Below are 12,517 nucleotides of genomic sequence, written 5' to 3' on the forward strand. Positions count from 1 at the left end.
TAGTAACTGCAGTGACTCTTGTTCTACAGTAAGTACTAGGAATTTGTTCTTTAGGCTTTAAAAAGATTTATAAATGCATAACTGGACAGTAACCAAGGTTATCACACTGTTGAAAAGTCATTGTTTTGCTGAGCGTGATTTAGGGTCTGAAGGAGGATGCACACAGAAGTACACAGACCATCTGGATACGTGGTAGTTTAGATTACATGGGAAACTAGTAGTGAAACACCTAGTTTTGAATTCCAGAGTTGGTTTGGGGGGTCCCCTTGATGCAATAAGTGAGTGTTCTGGGTTGCACGAACTTGACAGTTATTTACAGTGATTTAATACAACCTATATACTATCTGTAATAAGTAAAAGCTTCCCAATGCTTTCTGTTAACAGGTCAGTGGTGCAGACATCTGACCAAGAAAGGAATTCTGCCCATCAGACAACGACTTGACAGCATTTGTGGTGAAACAATCTGTTCTGTTTGGAGACTGGAAGAAAAATCCTTTCTGTACAACTGGTGAGTTTTTGTTTTTACAGTATGGGCTAGGGAAGCCATCGGTAATGGTTTTCTTTAACCCGTGCATGAGTCATTAGCTGTTAGATTCTGTAAGTTAACAATAAACTGTTTGCTATTTAAATATGCTGTTTGCAGGCCAGTTTTCGAAGGAAAGAGTAACATGTTGTTAAAGCTTTGATTAAGTGAAAGCTCACCCAAACCAATAACAAATAAATCAAAACAACCCCCCTACTACCTTGTGGCCATTAAAACTGTGGCCAGTTCTAAGAGAGTCCTACAAATTTGTGCCAGTTAAATGCACAGAGACTGTAGGTCTTTGTGGCTGCTAGGTGCGTTCATTCTTCTTGAAGCACTGGCTGTAAATCCAGTTTTATAGATTAAAGACTTCTAGCATAATGTAGGCACCTGTTGGATTATGGAAGCCTAAAAATATCTGCCTGGATATAACATGTTTTTCAACAACTTGGAGCATATGTACGTTTTTTGATACCTTTTAGCTTTTTTTTTTCAGTACTTGTCTGTCACCTCAGCTTGTTGTGCTAGCTGTAATACGAATAATGAAGTACATGTTGTTCATTGGCTGGCTTATTAATATGCGGCGAGGGCTTGCCATTAGCAGTTAATAATATAATATCTTTCCACTCTGCAGAAAGAAGTCAAAAGGCAGCATTATTGCCATACTGCAAAGCTGACAAGATGGGCTCTTTTACTGCTAGTGAGGTGGTTGTGATTACAGGGGAGGGAGAGAGATCATATTGACTGTAAAAGATTCAAAGAGGGAACCCTATTTTGTCAAGAACTAAATGAGAAGTAGACTTTATGGTGTCAGGCTAAAACTAGCTCTTCCGAGCTGCAAGCACTACGGGACTTCCTTGTACCGGCATAGATGGCTGCTTGTCTTGATTTTGTCCCAGAGCTCAAATTTGGTCCCGAGCCTTAATGTGGACTACCAGATTCAGTCCTTACTTCAGGACATGTCTTCGCACTGACTCTTTGCTTGAGGATTAGTGTCTTATTAATGGCAAATGCTCTGGTGCAAGCAATTGCTGAGCTTGAGTTGAATGAAGTACATTGCCAGATAAAATCCTGCAGAGCTGAAGACTTGCATGTGAATCTCCTTTATTGCCTTGCTACTGCAAAGGAAATAAGCACAGGTTTTAGTGCCGAGACTTGAGCAGAAGTTGTTCCTCATGGCCTCTCAACTCTTTGTCATGGCTCCTTTATGAAACCGAACAAGTGCCTGAGTGTTTTTGGTCCTTTTCAGGATAAGGTCAAATTTGTGAGTTTCTCTGAAACAAATGGAGCAGGAGCTGATTACAAATGAGGTTTAGGAATCTTGGCACCCCACAGCTGAGTCAGATGCCCGCAGAAGGAGCACTGTTTTGGGCATCTCTGATTTCCCTTCCATCCCTTAATGGCATTGAGATTTCTGTCCTTTCATCAAACACAGTTGAAATTGGCCAATAATTCAAAAATTATTGCTGGAGTGGGAGAACAGGGTCATAGGCAGACTGGTGACTAGGATATTTACATAAGCCTTGCTTTCTTAGGAAACCATGCTAAAAAGCCATCGCTATGTTGATATAACCATTGATGGTGTTTGGATGGGGTTAGCTCATACTTTAACTGCTCATTCATTTGACAGTGTGTTTAACTTTGTTGAAGAGAACTATAGCAGGGTTTACAGATAACAAAGTTATAAATTTGAAACTTGGAGATGGGAGGGAAGAAACAGGAAGGAAATCTGAGCTCTTGTAGGTCAATCTTTTGGTTACATTGGCATTAAATCAAAAACAGGAGGAGAAAAATTGTGCAACAAGAATCTGAGTCTTTTTTTACTGGCTTGCCACTTTCTATTTATGGGAACCCAAAATGACCTGGCTTCCTGGACTGAAAACAAGTAGTTACATATCCTTAATGATAGTCTTACTTTTTAAGCCAGTCCCTGCTACATACCTATGACAGTTTTTAACAGATGCCATAGCCCACACTTCAGTCTGAAAGGTGGTGGGACCTGGGACTCCATCCTGTGACACACGAAGCACCGGGTGATGTTAATAAAATTAGTGATGATGTTAGGGCTGCCTCTTACACCCCTCAGTAAATCAACATTCGGTGCTTTTCCCATACTCCCCCTCACCCTTGAGAGGAGCCTTATGTAAATATTGTCACCCATTCTTCTGTTCCCAACAATGCCTGCAGGAGAATAAGGCAGTAACGGTCAGCACGAGAGGGTTAAACAGAGACATCAGCAGTGCAACTGTTAACAGTTTTTCTCCTCTGCTTCGCTCTTGTGCTAAATTTAATCTGTCCCCCAGACAGCTCAGAATCAATTTTTTTTTCCTGTTCTGTTTTTACGCAGGCTGTACTGTGACTGGCTCTTACCTATGCCTAGCTTGTATTGCTACAGGAACAAAATTATGAGACACGAGCTGATATACTTGACGCCCATTAAAATTGGTAGAAGAGTCCCCACTGATTTCAGCAGAACCTCATCAGGAGAAGAATCACTAGGAGTTGCTAAGCAATTTTTATTATTTCAAAGAACAGAAGTTTGAGGATGTATTAGCAAAGCACAGGCTGTTAACAGAAGCCTGCCTTCCTAGGTGGTTGAATACAGTGGTCTATTTTTGAAATACGTCACTTGGGGGACAAAAAGATTCATCTCGCCTAATACACATGTGCGACAGACGACAGGGCCACTGGCTGCATTTCATGTGAAAGCATGCAAACGTTATATATATGCTATTGCTAAAGGCAATTTTTGAAAGGAAGTGAGGATGTGCATGCAAGAGGAGATCTTCTGCCATTTAGCCTCTTACCCAACCAGGGTAGTTGTCAGAGAAGCTCCAGAGACCCTGAAGCACTGCTGAGCATGAACTTGAGAAAAAAAGGAGACAGAAAAAGGAAATAGAATCAGAACTTGCATTCACACACCTTTTTTGGCAAGGTTGACAGAACATAAAGCTCTTGCTTGATGCCTGCTCTATTTAGCAGAAACGGTACTTGTAAATTTTTTTGAATAAGTAAGTCTGCATCCACTCTACCAATTTCTTCCTCAGCCTTTTCTCTTGCAGGGCCTTGAAAAAGCAGACTTCTAATTTTCCATCTTTGGCTTTGGTCAAAACCAGCACCGTTATATACAGTACCTAATGGTTTTTTAAATAGCACAATACTTCTAAACTTTTTTGATCAGCATCAGCAGTATGTGAGGCTTTCCCTGCCCCTTTCGCTCATTTCTGTGTAATATTGAGACCACATGGTTCCTATGTTCTCTTGCCCTGCCCAAGCAGTGACTTTGACCGTGGTTCGCATTGGCTGCTTGCTATAAGAAGCTTTTTTACATCTTGTGGTTCTCGATGTCTCTGAAGTGAAAACGTAAGAAAGTTTCTTACAAGTCTAATCAACACCCCCAGGAGAGTAAAATTTCTCTTAGTAGCAGCCTATAAAACACCGTGGGGTGGCATCAGCTATCTGTCCCCCGGATTTTTCAAAACATTGTCATCTCTCAGAAGTAAGATCCATTCTATTTCACATCCTTTTTCTCCTGCCTGCTGGGTGGCTGTAGCCTGATGGGTGATGCAGAAAAGAATTAAGATTCATTGCTGCATTTTTTCCTGTGCCTACAAATAATATACACATAGGCATGGGATTATTTATTCATAGGTGTGAGGAAATCATCTGAATATTTCAAACAAAATTAACATTTAAAAATGCATGAAAAGTGATTACAATATTTAGTCCTACCTTAGGCATGTAGCTCTGGTTTTTCTTCATCTGAACTTTTTGAAAGAATTCTGTTTCTCAAATGAAGTGTGTATATATGCAGAGGATAATTGGATATTAAAATGAAATAATGAAATTATATCAATTTCTGTGGAGCCCCTGCCAGCAGCTGAATATTTGGCACTTTTGTGAGCAGTGAAAAATCTGGAATAACTGAGGAAGTTTATAAATTTTTTGTGATATTCCTGAGTATCCAAAGAAGACTTTAAAGACTCTGCTGCAGTGAATTTACTTGAATCTGGACCTCTCTAGTGCCCTGTCAGAACTACAGAGTCATGTTTGCACCAGTCAGGGTAAAACACAACTTAATACTTACAAGATTTTTGAGTGTTTTGCTTTTTACCGATCATTATTTGTTGCCCAAACTTTTTTTCTTTTGCATCAACAGCGTAAATTGTAAGAAGGAATTTGAGTAAAGCTCAGGCTCAGTTCTGAGATTGGTTCTGTTCACTACTCTGTTGTAAGTGATACCTAAGAGCACTTTCTTGCTTCTTTTTATTTTGTGGTTCAGAAGTAAAGCCATTTGAAGGAAAAATGACTCAAATAGCCTACCCTATACTGTTATTCACATCAGTTAGGCCCAGCTGGGAGACTCTGCTCAGGAAGTATAACACAGACTCAAATACCTATTGCAATTAGAGGTCTGTCTGGGTCAAAGGAGGAAGGAAGAGCTTTCGTCTGCTTATATATGTGTGGCCAGGTGAAAATCATATATTGTAGTATTTTCATTAAGTAGCAGGGATAGACTCGTTTCTTTTTAGTGAGAGTTACATGGATGCACGTGATGAAGGTTACAGATTTTTTTAGAACAGGAGATTCTTGAGATCTCCAGAGAAAGGTGTTGGTGCTTCTGACTCTTGTCTTACATTAAAAAAGACCAGCTGTTTTTAATGGTGATTTCTGTGATAGAGGATGTCTTCACACTAGGGATTTTGCAGAGACGGTAGCGAATGGGAACAACAGAAACAAATGAATCAGACTAAGGATTTAAAAGAAGAAGAGGTCGGACGGCTCTTACACTTGACCTTGTCTGAGAATTTATTCTTTCTGAGTTCTTATCTTCTATGTGCCTGCATAAGGATAGTAATGGGGAAATGTAGGCAGAAGGCTGCCTATATGTTGTCCTTCTGGCTGGAGGCAATTTTGGCCACAGAATAGAGAATGGGAAGTAGGTTGGTAAATGCTGATTGCAGCACTAACAGGAGAGTTCTTCTGTTGGCTGGAGGCAGGAAGTTCCTCAGCCCACGACTGCTGAATGACAGCAATGCTTCTTTGTTTCCAGCCGAGGAATTTGCTGGTTGTACCACAGGCTGAATTTCTCAGATAAAATTTGCAGCCTCTGTGGGTGGAGAAGAATGTTTCAGAGGGCTAAACTGAGCCTTCTTCTGGCTTGTGACTCTGAATGGAAGGAGGGTACTTCAGGCTACTACTATTATAATGGTCTCACTATGTTGGCTTGTAAGGCCTAGCCATCATCGAGCTAGCTGGTACTCCTTTGCCAGATTTTCTTGAGATCATATTCGTTTAAGGACTCAGTTTTTTAGTGATCTCACATTTTTTACATGATAGATCATGTTTGATTTGATAGATCATATTTACAAAACAGATAATATTTGCTAATTGTTAGATTGCTTTGTCTGAGCAACCTTAAGGTTCTTAACAGTTCCTTGATTTTATTCTGCCTTTAAAGATGAATCAGAGCTAGTGCTTTTGGGTTAACTATGTCCTCCAAAGTATGGAAAAAAGACTTTGAGCCCATTCAGATGCTGTCCACGTCATGGTGGTGAGGTCTCCATTGTGCTTTTGGATCACACAATGTCTTCTGGTGGTGGTGTGCCTCAAGGCATAATCCAGCTAAAGTGACATTGCTGGCAAGTTTTATGAAGGAATCAGAGCATTGTTTAGTTATGTCAGCTGGAGACGGTGATAGCTGTCCGTTCTTTGAAAGCCATGTTTTGAAAGCTCAAGGTCTAGTAGACCTTGAGCTGTTGGCTGCAAACTCCCACAGAAGCATCCAAAAGCCTGCTTTTCCCATCTGCTCTTGCAAAGGTAAATGTGACAATTCACTCTGGGGACAGAGCTGACTTCCTTCATTAGCTTTAGGTTAGTCTAATGCTACTCAGTTTTCTTGGAACTACAGGTAGGAGCTGCGCAGAATATACAGTTATTTCAGGTAGCACAGCCAGGTGATTAAAGATAGCTTCTTGTGGTGAGCATACTGCACCTGTGGCCTACAGGTTGTTCTGCTTGTTGGCTGGTAATATGATGCAAGATATTATTTGTTCATGTTAAATCCCAAGTGATTCAGGGCTGGGTTCCTGAATGCTTGCTTCCTTCTTGTTTTGGTGTTGGGTTTGTTTTTTTTCGTTGTTTATTTTACTCTACCACAGGAATGATCAATAGAAGCCTTGAACTGAAGCCAACATGACTTGTAGGAGCCGGTCTGGAATAACTTCCTACTGTTGTGTGCCAGAATCATGAATTCCTGACATTCCTGCCACCTGAAAGGGTTCAGTGGGCACTTCTGGAAGCAATCGGTTCAGAGTTGATCAATTGTATTTAATTGCATTGTGGTGATCTAGTATTCCTGCTATTCCTGATTGACACACGTGACTTTGGGAAGGCTGATGGCACCAAATGTCTTGCATACCTTGGGACTCTCAGTGTTGATAATATCTTCTTGAGGAAGTAACCCCTTTTGATTGACTTTAAGAGGAGCTTCACAAATACACACACCCCACTGAATTAATCCACAATGCAAAATTTTACTTTTTATATGCCTTTTAATTAAATTTAATTGTTGCCTACTATAGAAAAGTACTGATTATTTAAAAAAAAGGTCTGAAAACAGGGCAGTCACTTTTTTTTAAATAAGATTCTGTTTGAGTCCCCCCAAAAATGGGGTATTACCATGTCTCATTACAGAAGCCATGCATAGAGTGCATCTTTCATCAGTGCACTATTGCTGGGCATGAAATGCTCTGTTTAGGATTTTAAGAGCCAAATGTAAATGTGCTTAATGAGACTCAAGGGGACTGGTCTGTGGCTGGGGAGAAATGGCTTTTAGCAGCAGATGCAGACAAAAGTATTGGATTTCAGTCTACAAAAAGTCAAAGACAAAAAGAAAAAGAGACTATAGTCCCAAATGGAGGAAGGAGGTGTCAGAATTTAGAAGGCTAAACAGCTGTAGCCTGTTTATGTATTTTAATCCATTGCTAGAGGACTGGAAATTAAACAAAAACCCAAGAGCATATTAAATCCTTTTTTAAAAAGATCTGCAGTTGACCAAGACAGGCTACAAAAACAAAAGCAAAGTTTGTCAATAGATTTAGGTTTATGTGGAATACACCTAAAATATTTTGAAAGATTCTTCTGAGTGGGTGTTGTAGGAAAACGCTCAAAGTCACAGAATGAAGATAAAATAATTCAGATATCTCACGGTCTCAGAAATCTGGTGAGTGTCTGAAACCTGCTGTTCCAAAGCTCATAACTTACACCTGAGAATATTCCTGCCATCCACAACTGTTTCAAGTACTGATCTGGCTAGTTAGGTAGGCATTTTTTCTTAAACTGTTGAAAAGTGGCATGTTTCTGAACTTTAACAATGATGGGTTTTGATACCGGTGAAAAAGGAAGCAAAAGTAATTATGAAATACTTTTATTGGCTTCAGCAACAGCTCTACAGTTCAGATGGTTTAAATTACCTACCTCAGGGTTTGAGTGCAAAACTCATATCCATCTCAACATTTTTAATATTTTAAAAAAGGTACTAACTTGCTGACCTAGATCTTGAAAGCAGCATAATTGAACCCTTAAAAGCTGCTAGTTCTATCTCGTTTTACAGGAGTCAACAAATACTTTTTTTCCCCCTCTCACGTTCGTTGCCTGTGAATTACTTAGACATAGAAAATGACAATCTGAAGAGAAGGAATTGTCTTCCCCAGACTGTTCCACCTTTTAGCAGAACATGAATCCTGACAGATGCAGTTGGGCTCCTCTGCCTTGTCTACTTGGTAGCTGAGGCCAAAAGGGAGGCCCTACCCTTTCCTCTCCTTTCCACCTTCTCTCACTGGTAGCCAGGTGCTCCTTCCTACCAGCTCTGGCATTCACCTGAGCCATTGTAAGCCAGGTCTTTTTTTTCTTATTTTTATTTTTTTAATAAGGCTTTCTTTCAGCTTAGTGAGTGGATTAGCTCAAGAGACCAAAGAAACACCACATCCTCTTTAGTGTCCATGAACTGCTAGACAAGATGGCTAAAACATGCACTATGTTGGCTTTTTATTTAAATATAATTTTTTGTTATAGGCCTTTGTATAGTTGGTACTATAAGCCAACATTGCTGAATGCCAGAAAAATGTGGCTAGGTAAGACACTGTGAGGCTGTTTTACTTCAGTTTTATGCTAGTTTAAACCTAACGAGACTGCTGGAGCTGAGTGGAGTTAACCAGGCTACGTTCTTCGGAAGTATTGCTGACTGGGGTAACCCTTAGAGCAGCACTGCATCCTGCGATAGGCCGTACATTAGGCAGTCTGCATCAGCTGTTCAGTACTTGATCAGTTTTTGAGAATAAATATTGGATAAGTACCTTCATTTTTCTGTCTGTGAAGGATTGAAGATGACAATGCAAAAATCTTCTTTCTTATGCACCGACTGAGTGTCTTCCACTCCCCAGCCAGCAGGTGAACAGCGAAGGAGCCGGCCTGATTCTCCTCGCAGCACGGTTCGTAGAAAGCTCGTGTTATGCGGGTGACATTTTCTCTAAAAGGCATAGTCGTGTGTCAGACAAAGAGGAACAGTGAGGAGAGTTAATCACACCTTAGGATGGCTCTCACCAGGCTCGCAGGCGTGGTGGGCGTCCTCCAGACGATTGTCACGCACGTGCTGCAAACTCCGCAAACCTCTGCCAGGACCAGGACCGGAGTGAGAGCTGGGAAGTCAGACTGGATACTTCATCCAAAGGCACACACAGAGTACTTTAAGCATAACAAACACCTGGTTCCCTATTTGGTTTTTGTACAGGGAAAAAAATACAATTCTGAAAAGTCTCTGACTCTTGTTTTTCTAACAAGTTAAACAGATGGATTGGAAATAGTATTTACTGTTTATTTCCTCAACATACCAATATGTGAGGAGCCAGTATAAATTACGGTTTGACTGCAAACAAACCAACCCACACCAAAGCAATAGAGTAAACATTGTTGTATTTTTTTTCAAGTCAATATTATGGGAATTTAGATGGCTGATGTTTCTGTTTTCACTGGCTATCTCTGAGTAGCTGAATTTTAAGCCCTACAATAGCAAAAAAAAAAAAAGGCTTGAAATATTTTGTGGAAAATTGCCTTAGTAGTTATTCCACAGAACATCAGAAGCTAGTAACATCAGAATTTACAGGCTTTAGCAATAGAAACAGTATTTCTACCATTTCAGAACCATTGAATTTTTTCACGTGAGAAAAACAAGAGTGAAGCCATCACCAGGTACGCTCTGATGGTGCAGTTTTATGATACGACAGTCGGCTCCTTCCACTTCTCCCTGGCTGCACACTTGTGCTTCTTTTCTATACTGACTTCTTGACCTTTCAGGGAGCCTGCTGAGAGCCCTAAGCTCGCAGAAAATCAACACTACCAAAAATAGTGGATGGTTTCTGCTGGTTAACTTCCCCCAACTGGCTCATCTTGGCAGATGAGTCCTGGCAGGCAAGTGCCAGTGCAAGGAAGGGGATGGGGACGCTGGCTGGGGAGGCTGTGCATGTGGGGGGATGGAGTAGCACCTTTTGGCAGAAATGAGCCATCAAATTGGCTTAACAGAATTGTGTCCTCAATTTGCTTGAACCCAAAAACCAAGATGTATGTCATGTTTGTAACAACTTAGCCTGTATGTTATTAATTTAACATGTAGTTGAGCAAATTAGTTAAGATGTCAGGGTTCTTGACCAATCTCTCTGACTGGCTGTGTGCTTCCAGCTGTAGTTTTCCAAAGAGCATATTGTGGAAATTGAGAACAGATGAAACAAGGGAATGTAAAAACAGTGAATTGAATATAGTCCCCAAATTATTCACTTATTTCAACAAACAAGAATCACATTGATGTAATATATGACTGGTTTCAATGCTAAAAGCAAATCAAGAGCTGGAATGTACTTACGTGGCTAGACAGTAAATATCTTTGAGTCCTTACAATCCATTAAATTGCAAGAGTATGTCTGCTTGTCTAAATGGAGCGAGACGTTGCTCTACCACTGCCATTTACTCCTCCACTTCCTGGTTCTTTAGCCTTGTCTTTTTTCTTTTTTTTTTCTTTCTTTTTTTTTTTTTTTGTTTTTAAGTAGGGCTTCTTTTGTATGTGTGAAGCTACTGCAACTCCCACTTAAGTTTTCTCCTGAAAGCTGAGTTAAAATACTGTGCAAATTTGTGTATTGATGGATGCACCTTTTCCACAGTGAGTTGCCCCTTTCCGGTGTCAGAGGCCAGCCTAATGCAGGAGGTGGGACTGGATGGTGCCAGGCTGGCCACCCTCGCGGTGCTTTGTGTTGAAGCTGTTCTGCTTTTGATCGCGCATTGTGATGTTTGCTTTCACCTTGCTGCCTAGTGTTGCACACAAACGCCACAGAGCTGACTGGTTTGTGAAGCGGCCTTGTGCTGGTACGCTGAATATTCTTATCGTATCCCAGTCTGCCCAACGTTTTATGCCTAGGCAGACCCAGTGCTTTTTCAGATAAATATCTTTAGGGTTCGTAAAAGTTGGTTCAGTTCAGGCCTTGGAAATAAATCATTTCTTAATGCTTTAGTCCCGGCAGGGGGCTTTGGAAGCTGCCCTGAGCCACAGAACAGACGTAGCTCAGAGTGCCTGTGTGTCTCAGCAGCGTCTGCTCTGTGACCTGAGATCAGGATGCAGAAAGAAGGTGGAAGTGTCACAGTGACTATTTTTTCCAGTTTATCTGTCTGTGTTAAACTGATAGAAAATGGCATGATCTGTCAGGGTGCTCTGGAAACATGTTTTGTGTACAAGTGGAGATAGTGAACATGCAGTGAAGGGTACGGATGTTTAGTCTGGTTCTCTTCAGCCCACATCACGGCATTAGTTCCAATGTGCTGGCCCTCTCGATAGCTTCAGATAGTCATCATGTAAATCAAGATGCAAGAAAAAAAGTATCTTCCCTTTTTCTCCAGTCTTCCACAAAACCCAGGATTTGAAATTAATGCTCTGATATCTATGGCGTGTGGTACTTTCTATCATGTGACACAGTACAAAATTGCTTGGGATTCAGGAAGCCTTTGTCCTATGTGAATAATGGTTCTAGAAAGCTTATCAGCTGACTGATGAAAGTCACTGCAAGACAGTTCTCCCACTCGCCCCTCACGCTGGCCATGCAGCGCAGAAGATGTGTACCTTAGCGAGCCTACGGTGCTCAGCATTGCTAGAGCGCTCTCGTGATCCCATTTCAAGAACAGTTGTTTTGAAGGCCTGGAATCCCTATACCTTAACCTGATCTGACAAACATAAAGGAAAATCAGACTTTTTGCAAAATCCCAAACAAACGAACACAGTTGTGGAAGTTTGTCATGACAGAGATGACAGAAAAGAAACCCTCTACATTTCCAAACCTGTCAAATCCTAAAAGTTGTCCCTTATAAATCTGGTTCACTAGCTGTCTGTGGTTATTTATTGCCTGAGCAGTAATCGAGTCCTAGCACCTGTCCGGTGTTGCAGTTCTTAGGCAGGAGAGGCATGCTGAATGCCATATCCTGCTAGCTGGTGTGAGGTTTAGTATGAACATCCCTGTGTTCCTAGCACATGTAATTCTTTCCTTCTAGGATAATGTAGTTTGGATACTTATTTTGCTGGGCTCTTGGCTGCCGGCAGTTTTTGGAGCCACTAAAACCTCTTTGGCAGGCCAGGTGCAATCGCCTGTTATGTTTGATTGAAATATTAGCAAGTCATTAATCCAAATAGCAAATTAATTAGTAAAGCAACAGCCAAATCTCAGGTCTGAAGACCTTTTACACCCTTAGTGTTATAATTTCACATAAATAATATAAATTGGCAGGCATTCTTTATGCAAAATTATATATGGGATTAATGTGTACTGCTTATTACAGACCAGAAATTATCTCTCAGTCGCTTGGGTGAGTAGTAGTGTTACGAGTTGACTGACCCCTAAAACCATCTTTTTGAAAGAAAACACATGCCTTGTGCATAAGTCCCAAGGCAACATACTGATC

At 40.9% G+C, this 12,517-nt stretch overlaps 1 long non-coding RNA gene across 2 annotated transcripts in view; it reads left to right on the forward strand.

Moving 5' to 3' along the window:
* LOC142057204 (uncharacterized) overlaps positions 1-12,517 on the forward strand; it is a 223,548-nt gene that overhangs the window by 90,098 nt on the left and 120,933 nt on the right. For both annotated transcript variants that reach the window (XR_012660572.1, XR_012660573.1), the window contains exon 4: positions 385-508. This is a non-coding gene — a long non-coding RNA (uncharacterized LOC142057204). The remainder of the gene's footprint in view (positions 1-384; positions 509-12,517) is intronic.

This window comes from Phalacrocorax aristotelis, chromosome 5 (assembly GCF_949628215.1).
Source record: "Phalacrocorax aristotelis chromosome 5, bGulAri2.1, whole genome shotgun sequence".
In the NCBI taxonomy this organism is placed as follows: Eukaryota; Metazoa; Chordata; class Aves; order Suliformes; family Phalacrocoracidae; genus Phalacrocorax; species Phalacrocorax aristotelis.